General features: G+C 39.4%; 1 pseudogene; it reads right to left on the reverse strand.

The window, feature by feature from the left end:
* Positions 1–7241: 7241 nt before the first annotated feature.
* LOC103248334 (casein kinase I pseudogene) lies at positions 7242–8446 on the reverse strand (annotated as a pseudogene).
* Between the last annotated feature and the right edge of the window lie 1921 nt (positions 8447–10367).

The following is a 10367-nucleotide window of genomic DNA, read 5'->3' on the forward strand; positions in this document are numbered from 1 at the left end:
CTGTAGTGACTCCAGCATGGACAAGGAAAATAGTGAAAGGGGCTGTTCACATCACAGGGTGAACATAGGCTATGTCTTAAAAGTCAAGGAGTGGCAGATATACTCGATTGTGAGGGAATCTAGTTAGTGTGAAGAGGTTACACCCCTAGCTCTCCTGAGGCCTGGGAAACAAGGGTCAGTTAATAGGTTAACTCAGGAAAGCAGCGTCATGACCATCTGCGATTGGATGGGAAGTTGCATAAGACGTCAGCCTGGAAGAGTCTCATACACTGTCCCATCTGGCAAGAGCCTGCACATCCTACAGTCCAGGAGTTTTCAAGCTTTTATAAACTTCTGTATCCTTTACTTAAACAAAATCCCTTTTGGAAAGCAAATTTGAAAACCAGATGAAAACAGAAGTTCTCTGATGGAAGCTGGAAATAGAGCCTTGGAGTTCCACACAAGTCCCCACATCATGCCTGCTTTGTCCTCCCTTCTCTAGCAAAGCTCCCCGGCGTCTGAGTCCAGAGCTCTCATGCTAAATGCTCATGGTGTTTCATTAAATGTCACAGTTGCTGACGTAGATTGGAAACTGGTTGCTTGAAACAGCTTTTCATTTTTTTTTTTTTTCAAAAAAAGCAAAAAAATTTCAAAAGCAAAAAAAGTTAAATTAAGTTTTGGTTAAGCAGCCAGCCTAGATTTACATGGCCCTGAATCTTGCAATTTCCAGTTAGGTATTCACGGAAGATCTTCTAATGCGACATATGTAACTTTGCAGCTGGTGCTAGCATGTGATTTATTTGAGAGTAAAAAAGAAAACAAAAATTTAGAACAGAAAGCTTGGGATTAAATCCTACCAAATCCTAGCAATGCCTAGACTTAGCATAGTTTCCAAGAAGCTCAAAACATGTTACATTTGTATTTGCTCTTCACATCCAGATTATTTATTTCCTCTGGGAGCATCTTCTTCCCCCATAATTCTCTTTTAAATGTAATTTCTGAAATTATTCCTCTACTCCTTATGACAAGCATAAGAGGGCTCTCATGAGTGTGGCTGTGTCAGCTGACTCCAGACTATTTCCAGGGAGGCAAATTATTTCCATGGTTTTCTTGGTTGATTCATGCTGGCCGCTCTGTGAAAGTCCTCAAATATATTTATATTTTTCCATATTAAACTTGGTCTTGAAATTTCAATCTTGCTTCATATTTTTGTAAGCTTGGGAATTCAGCTTTTTAAATTTTGTAACTCCATTTGAGTGTCAGATACTTTTCCTATTCTTTTGTCCTGCAAGTCTTGAAATGGTCTTTAGCCAGAAACATTAAGTATTTAATGCTATTTTGTTGTGAGAGTTACACGTGGGAAAAATTTGCCCCACTGTCTGTATTCTTCCTACATATGGCCATACAGTAGCTTTATGGATAACCATTGACCAGACACTTCACAGACGCTTGGTACACACTGGTTCCATTAGTCCTCATGGTTACCTTCCAGGTAGAAATGATTGATCAATTAACCCTGAGTCCCAGGGCACACAGCAGAGTGGTAGTCACTCGTTGAACACAGCTCTGTGCCACTGCAGTCCAGACATGACACATACATACTCTGGGGATAGAAATCTTGCTTTCCTAACAGAGAGAGAGTGTCTGGAGACACGAGGACTATCACGTTAACTCCCTCAAGTCCACAATAATGTCTCCATGCCACCACCCGTTCCCACAGGCCTGAAAGAATCTTCCCCTTCAAGCTGTCACTCAATCTCCCTTATTTCCCTTACCAAAATTCTTGAATTTGTAGTTTATATTACCTCAACTTAGTAGGTGTCTGCAAATGATTGTTACATGACTTAATAAATGGACAGATCAATGAAGAAATAGATACTTAAATGACACTTAAATAAAGGATCTATTTCTCATTAGGCTGAGTTGTTTATAAGAAGTCTTATGCCCATGACTAGCTTTTTATGTCTTTTACTCTCCTAAGACTAAAGTTTTTTAAATGATCATGGGAAAAATTTGGATATATCAACTGACTGGAGATTCAATTAACTAATTTTTTTATTTAGAGACAAAAAAAGTATCTGTCAGTTAGGCTGGAGTGTAGGCACCTCAAACTACTGGGCTCAAGCAATCCTCCCACCTCAGACTCCCAGGTAGCTAGAACCACAGATGTACACCACCATGTCCCACTAATTTTTAAATTTTTTTGTAGAGATGAGATCTCACTATGTTGGCCAGGCTAGTCTCAAACTCCTGGCCTCAAGTAATTCTCTCACCTTGGCTTCCCAGAGTGTTGGGATTATAGGCGTGAGCCACCACATCTGGCCTTACTGGAGATTTTATATGAAGCATAGCATATTAATTTTTGGTGATTTGCATGCCATGCTACAAGCATTTAGTATCTGATTATTTTGAGCATTTTATTAATGTGTTTGCCAATAATATTTTCTTATCTGAATAGTTTATTAAACACTGTGGAAAATGCTTATAGTTAGCACATTTGTGAAACAGATTTTTGCAGCTGTATCTCCTTTTAAAGGAAATTCAAACCAAGAGCCTTTCTGGGAATGAGTGTTACTTGTACCATAGCTCAGTTCAGCCCTGTCAAAACCATCCTTTCTCAGCTCTTATATCTGTGAATATGAATTTGAGATGGATCTTAAATATGTGAGGAAGCTTCCTGTGAGATTTTATCATGTACCCAGACTATGACTTGCTTGTTTGGAGTCTCTGACATACACACATGTGTGGTCTGCAGAGCTTTTAGTCCATGATTCAGAATTCAAACTATATTCCATTGTTGCAGAATTTTTCTGTTTTTCACAAAGTGAAATGTTCTCTAAGCCTATTACCCAGTTATTTTTAATTACTCTTAACTATTCATGCCTCAGCTATAATTCTTTATTTTTTTATTATTATACTTTTTTGAGACAGAGTCTTGCTTGGTTGCCCAGGCTGGAATGCAGTGGCATAACCACGGCTCATTGCAGCCCCCACTTCCTGGTCTCAAGTGATCCTCCCATATCAGCCTCTTAAGTAGCTGGGACTATAGCTTTCATACAGCAACTGGGCGACTACAGGTGTATGCCACCACGCCCAGCTAATTATTATTATTATTATTATTGTAGAGACGGGGTCTTACTATGTTATTCAGGCTGGTCTCAAACTCTTAGCCTCAAGTGATCCTCCCTCATTAGCCTCCTAAAGTTATAATCATTTATGATGACCATTGGGCTCGTCACCTGGTTTTCCTTGTATCAGTCAATTCTTCTTCTTTTTTTATTTCTATTGAGACAGAGTCTCACTCTGTCTCCCAAGCTAGAGTGCAGTGGCATGATCTTGGCTCATTGCAACCTCCACTTCCCAGGCTCAAGCAATTCTCCTGCCTCAGCCTCCCAAGTGGCTGGAATTACAGGCATGCACCACTATGCCTGGCTAAGAATCAGTCAATTCTTATGAGTTCTCACTGAAAGAAATAACATTTAACCTTTACTGGGCTCTCTATACATTTAACTTACAAAACTATTTTATCCTCACAATAATCCTGTGGAATAGTTAGGGTGGATACTATTATTTCTATTTCATAGATGAAGAAACTGAGACAACTTTCCATGACTAAGTCTTTTGTCCAAGATGGTTCCTCTAGCAAGCCGTAGAGACAGAAACTTGAAAAAGGTCTTTGGCTGCAAAACCAGGTCATTCAGCTCTTAATACAAAAGATTAATCCCTGCAGACATCTTTTTATACTTGACATTGAGATGCATTTTTTAGTTCTAACAGAAAATTATTGATGAAATCACCAATAAGACTGCACAGTCCCCTCCTGTGAATTATACCCTTCTCTCTCAAGGGTGTTTCTTGTACTTGGCACTGATTCTTCCCCTCATCCTGTGAACATGGTTACTCTGTGAAATAAACGGAGGAGCACAACCCTAACAATTGTTGCAATCCATAACTCCTTGAGTGTCACTTCTCTTTATCATCAGCCTTATTACCTAACTTTGATCTTGACCTTGAGCTCACCCCCTTGTAGTACATTTTCAAACATTACTATTAACACCCACCATTTAAAAAAAAGTCAAATGGCTTTTCTTCAGTTCACATTTTCATCAGTCCTTTTTAGCGTTCAGTGCTCAGTCTTGGAAACCTTCAGCTTGGAGTTTCTGCACTTTATTTTTCTCCCTGTACCTTTCTGATTATTTCCCCTCCTTTTCTGGCATCTCCTTCCTTTCCTTCCTCCTGAATTTAGCCATTCACCAACGTCCTGTTTAGAGTCTTCACTTTTAATCTCTGGCCACTATTTCCCCAGGACAGTCTCATCTATTTCCACAACTTTACCCAACATCCCCACAAAAAATGCCTTCCTAAACTCAAGCCCTACTGTTTTCCTGAACTCCTGTCTCATAGTTTCCACTGCCACCAGGACACTTCCATCTAGATAGATCTGGTTTCATTTTCTTTTAAACCAAGACTCCTATTTCTCCTTATATACCTCTTACCTTGCACAGCTTGCTAAATCACAGACCCGGGTTCAAATGCCAACTCTGCCAGTTACTAGCTAAATGACCAATTATTCAACCTTTTTATTTTCTTCTAAAAAATGGAAATAATAACAGCACCTGCCTTAGATAGTTGTTTGGAGACTAAAATAATGCATGTAAAATAATTAGTACAATGACTGGCACACAGTGAACACACACAAAATATTTGTAATTATTTTTATGAATAAAATGCTTCGGCAGTGTCCATTGTCTAGCATGGCAAAAGGAACAGTCAGCAGAGTAAACAGACAACTCACAGAGTGGGATAAAATCCTCACAATTGATATATCTGACAAAGAACTAATATCCAGAATCTACAACAAACTCAAATACATTAGCAAGAAAAAAAAACAAACAATGTCACCAAAAAGTGGGCTAAGCACATGAACAGACAATTCTCAAAAGAAGATACACAAATGGCCAACAAACGTGAAAATATGCTCAACATCACTAATGATCAGGGACATGCAAATCAAAACCACAATGCGATACCACCTTACTCCTGCAAGAATGGCCATAATCAAAAAATCAAAAAACAGTAGATGTTGGCATGGATGCGGTGACCAGGGAACACTTCTACACTGCTGGTGGGAATGTAAACTAGTACAGCCACTATGGAAAACAGTGTGGAGGTTCCTTAAAGAACTAAAAGTAGAACTACCATTTAATCCAGCAATCCCACTACTGGGTATCTACCCAGAGGAAAATAAGTAAATTATACGAAAAAGATACTTGCACATGCATGTTTATACCAACACAATTCGCAATTGCAAAAATGTGGAACCAACCCAAATGCCCATGAATCAACAAGTGGATAAAGAAACTGTGTGATATATATATATAGTGTGATATATATAGTATATCTGTGACAGATATATATCTGTGATATATATAGTATATATATTATATATGATGGAATACTATTATATATGATGGAATACTACTCAGTCAAAAAAAGGAATGAATTAATGGCATTTGCAGCAAGCTGGAAGAGATTAGAGACTGTTCTTCTAAGTGAAGTAACTCAGGAATGGAAAATCAAATATCATATGTTCTCACTCATAAGTGGGAGCTAAGCTGTGAAGATGCAAAGGCATAAAAATGACATAATGAATCCCAGCACTTTGGGAGGCCGAGGCAGGCAGATCACGAGGTCAGGAGATCGAGACCATCCTGGCTAACACGGTGAAACCCCATCACTATTAAAAATTACAAAAAAATTAGCCGGGCGTGGTGGCCAGCGCCTGTAGTCCCAGCTACTCGGCAGGCTGAGGCAGGAGAATGGTGTGAACCCGGGAGGCGGAGCTTGCAGTGAGCCAAGATGGCGCCACTGCACTCCAACCTGGGCCACAGAGCAAGATTCCATCTCAAAAAAAAAAAAAAAAAAAAAAAGATACAATGGATTTTGGGGACTCAGAAGGGAAGGGGGTGAAGGATAAAAGACTACAAACTGAGTATATACTGCTCAGGTAATGGGTGCACTAAAATCTCACAAATCATCACTAAAGAACTTACACATGTAACCAAACACCACCTGTTCCCCAATAACCTATAGAAATAAAAAATTAATTTAAAAAAAAGCAAAACAGAGATAAACCAACTTTAGCACTTAAGACCTTCCATGCTCAGGTCTAAAAATGACTTACCCATCCCACTTCCCTCTCATCCTACCCCCTTACAAACAAAGTGAATTACATTGTTTCCCAAATGTGCCTTGCACCTGTCCTGCTTTTTAATATTTTTTATTCTCCTCTATTTCTACTTAATACAAGTCTACCCATTCTGCAAGGCTCAGTCTAAATGTTACTTCACTGATAATGTCTTCCATTACCTTTCTCCCTTTGTGGGATAGTTTTTTTTTTTTTAAAGAAAGTTTTTAGTTTTCAATGAACTTGTAAACAAAAAAAGTTCCCATTTCAAAATAAAAACAAAATCCCAGATTATATAGATGTTTACAGTGATTACATTTATCTAAGCAACATACATACATATTTAGTTGTAAGATGTTAACTAAATTTCTGTGACAAATATGCTTTTTGAAATAAAAAGAACATTATAAAATTAATACAGAGTCCTAAGAATAACCTAGTAGTCACTAAGATTTTCTTACATCTCCACTTTGGATGCTGTTATTTCTAGCACAAGTGAGCAGGCAGTCTTTCATATGCTCAAACAATGGGATATTTGGTTGCTACCATATCAATTGGCTTTCAAACAACAGGACAACCATTTTGAGAATGTTTTAAGTGAAGAACTTGCAAACCCCAGGGATGGAAAAATGCTAAGAATGCACAATTGTGAGCACTTACAACCGTCACGACTGTGGCTGAAGACTTTATCTCATTCTTCTTAAATGAGATCTCAAAGTAGTATAGTTCAAGAAAAGAAAAAAAGGTTTTAACAAAAAAATTGGCATATGCCCAATTTCTCCACTAATTTGTGTGAGTCAAACATTCAGTTAATTTTTCCACTTGAAAAAAATGCAATAGAAAACCGGACACCATGTTTCACTATCTCAGTTAATATTCACAATTACAGCAGCTGCCATTCAGGATATAGCATTACCAGTACTGCCCAGAGTCGGTTCATACTGAAATTAAGTTCCTAACACCAAGTAAATGGTTGCAACTACCATTGGCTAGGGTACATATGAAATAAAATTTCTAGCAGCAACAAATGCAGCTCCGATCATCTGCTCTGCTTCTTCTGTTCCTCAGCTCATGCTTAGAAACCTGTGGAGGTTTGGGCCTGCTAACCCTGCCCACTGGAAGAGGTGGTCTGCTGGGCTACTTTCAGCTTTAACATTGTCCAATAAAACGTTTAGTCATACTAGTGGTTCAGGGTCCTTGAAAGAATGCGGAATAGCTGTCTGAGATATACCTCATCCAGGACTTCCTCAAAGTGTAGCCCGTGATTACAGTTGGCAAATTCTGCAGGAAATTTACCGCAATTACAGCACATGGCAAATTCTGCAGGAAACCCCTTACATAAAACTTCAACAGGAGTGGGCATCCTCTTTTCACTAATCTTTTCATATTTTTGTTTCTTTGTTGCGGACCTTAGTCCTTGCCATGGCAAGCTGGTTCTATTAAAATACATCAAAACAGCCTAAGGATTCCACGTCATTTCTGTAACTGCTCAATACCAAGATGTGCATTGATGCTGGCACATCAGGCAGTGCTAGTGAGGTTTTTATCTTATCTGCACAGTATGTGTTGCCTTGTCCTGCTGTTGCTGTATTTTTTTACCAAACCAGAATCAATAAAGAATAACTCACTACAGTGATGCCCAATCCCTTTAGGGAGTTATCTGTTTTAATGTCTCTGTGTATAAAACTGTTTGTATGCACATACTCAATTTTATTGATAGTCTGGTCAGCTAACATATGTACAGTTTTCATTGTGAACCTTCTTGAAGAGAAATTGAAGAGGTCTTCGAGGCTAGGTCCCAGAAGGTCTATGACTGGTACATTGCAGTCTTTTTCCTGATCATACCACGGTGTGGGGGGGATGCCAACCCTACCTTGAAGAATCTTACAGAGTTTGCTTTCCTACAGCAACTGGGGATGCCTGGTCTTTTGAGATTCTAGCTTCACTGCCATTTCCTCGCCATTGGTGATGTTGATGGCCAGATAAAGGTCCCAGAAGGAGCCAGACCGGATCTTCCTTACTAGTTTATATTTCCCTCAAACAATAAATTTGGCCTTGGATCCGCTGCTACTTGCCATCCTGAGAGATGAAGATGGAGGCTGAGGCCAAGCCCAGATGCCTCTGAGAGAAGGACGGAGGTCTCTGGGGCTCCTCCACGGTGGAAGGTGGCAGGAAACGGGACATGGAACACGGAGGTCTCCCTCATATTCGCGGCCCAGAATTAACTGAGGGGGAACCTGATCCCCGCTGCTCAGTCAGGTTTCTTGTTGCCAGACTCAGTTTGTAAAGGAGTTCTTGCAGTTACAAGGTTGGGCCACTTGTTTCTGGGCGGCGCCACTGCCTTGCTGTCTCAGCAATGTGCAGGCTGGAAAACGGGGTGCAGTGAGCTAGGGCAGGGATAACATTGCCACCATTGCCACCACTGCCAGTGGCTCCAGCCCGGAAGGACCCCTGTCCCTCTGCCGACGCCGCCATCTTGTTACTCCAGCTCCAGCCCGATAGTTTCACTCTGAATTTTCTTAGAACATTACACTTTCTTAAAACCCTTTTCATATTTTCCTTATCTTCACCTCATTCTCTTAATGGAAGGTAATTCGTTGAAAAAAAGGCTGATGTTTTCATTGTGTCCCTGCCCATTCTCGAAGGTTTACCAGCTGATTTGTAGAAACTTGTTCAACAGGGGAAATGTTAGGTTACACGCAATAGAATCGAAAAGGTGGCACTTAGTGCTTTTGAAGGTAAGTGTCCCTTCTTTCAGTAAGAGTTCTCTCACTTTGCAAGTCTGAGGGGAAGCATAGTCACTATGTATGCTAAAGTGGTTTGGTTGTGTCCCCACCCAAATCTCATCTTGAATTGTAGCTCCCATAATTCTCACATGTCTTGGGAGTGATCCTGTGGGAGGTAATTGAGTCATGGGGGCGGGTGTTTCCCGTGCTGTTCTCGTGATAGTGAATAAGTCTCACAAGATGTGATGGTTTTAAAAAGGGAGAGTTCCCCTGCACATGCTCTCTTACCTAGCACCATGTAAGACCCCGACTTTGCTTGTCATTCGCCTTCTGCCAGGATTGTGAGGCCTCCCCAGCCATGTGGAACTGTGAGTCAATTAAATCTCTTTCCTTTTTAAATTACCTGGTTTCAGGTACGTCTTTATTAGCAGCGTGAGAACAGACTAATACATGGTTAAACCCAAGAAACCATAGTGAACTCTCAAAGAAAATATATTTATCAGACTGTCTCAGTATATGTGGACAACATGTTAGTCAAGTATCCCCTGGACTTTTGTATGAACAAATTGAAAGTAGACTGAGCTCACTCTCACTTAGTGAGTGGGTGGGATCTGCAAGGCTAGAAATTGCAAAAGTAATCAGACACCAATTTAACTCTTAGAAGTTAATTCGCTCATGAAATGGATGCAGCCTAATTATTGCATAAATTATTTCTTCAAGTAGCTGTTAAAATCTTAAGTGTAATTCCTATTATGCCAATGAATATTTATGTGGGTATATAGCTCCAAAATTATTATGAAAGACAGGGAAAATAAGATTCAAAATACAAGTATGTGCTTTCTAGCAATTTATCCAGAAATCTGTTAATAGTCAAAACAAATTTAATCAAAGTCCTTTTTTACTACTCTTTTAGTTCTGGCACTTCTTACTACTGATAATAGATCTTGTCATATTGTCATAACTAATATCTGTTGGGCATTCTTGGAGAGGTAAGTGGAGAGGGACTTACAAGGATCTGTGTGGTTAGACAGCTGTCTGGACTATTTCAATAAACCCTGCCTGCGAGGGTCCTTTGTTGGGTCTTGGGGAGCTGATAAAAGTGAATGATTCTTAAGCCATTTTATACACCAGAACATGAGTAGGTATTTGTTGGGATTTGGCTTAAGGCTGAGGACATGCAACTAGTCAGTTTCAGAATCACATACTGCATTGTGGAGAATTTTAGAGATTCAATCTATTTCAGAAAGGAGACCAAATTACCTACTATCTGAATTGTCTCATAAAAAATTTTAATCCTAGGGATCAATTGAAAAGGAAATCAACTTCTGCTTCCCTATTTCATATTAATGGTCCTTGAAGTTAGGGTAATATAAATGTATTATTTCCCATTTAAATCATGGCAATGAAAATAGTTTCTGACACAGAATAGCGGAATATATGCTAAATAAGAGTTAGCTTTATTATTTTTATTTTTG

This window comes from Chlorocebus sabaeus, chromosome 1 (assembly GCF_047675955.1).
Source record: "Chlorocebus sabaeus isolate Y175 chromosome 1, mChlSab1.0.hap1, whole genome shotgun sequence".
Taxonomy (NCBI): domain Eukaryota; kingdom Metazoa; phylum Chordata; class Mammalia; order Primates; family Cercopithecidae; genus Chlorocebus; species Chlorocebus sabaeus.